The sequence below is a fragment of the Penaeus monodon genome, chromosome 19 (genome assembly GCF_015228065.2).
Source record: "Penaeus monodon isolate SGIC_2016 chromosome 19, NSTDA_Pmon_1, whole genome shotgun sequence".
Classification (NCBI taxonomy): Eukaryota; Metazoa; Arthropoda; class Malacostraca; order Decapoda; family Penaeidae; genus Penaeus; species Penaeus monodon.
The window spans coordinates 9060629-9061015 of record NC_051404.1 but is presented as its reverse complement, the minus strand read 5'-3'; positions in this window follow the sequence as shown (position 1 = coordinate 9061015).

The window sequence follows — 387 nt, the reverse complement described above, 5'->3', positions numbered from 1 at the left end:
GCACAGAAACCCTGCACGCACTTAAAACCCCAAAGAAGCAAAACCGGGCGCAGGAGAAGCCGTGTGAGCTCGCCGAAACGCCCAGCCTGTCTCCCTTGCAAGGTGTGGCTGAACCATTAGGCCATCTGTCGTTAGGAAGGTGTTCGAGGTAAGTGGATCGGATGCCGGTGATGGCCGATGATGGGGACGGATGCTGCGTGGCGAGAGGAGGCGAGGGAGATGGAGGGAAGGTCAAGTTTTATATGGGGTGGATGCACTTTATGCGTCGGGTGGTGTTAAAGAGATGGGGGGGGGGGTGAGTTGTATTGAAATATATCGTGTGTGTTCCGGTGATCAGTAATGCCGTGTGGTTTTTGTCTTTTTTATGTGGTACTTTTGGTACTTATG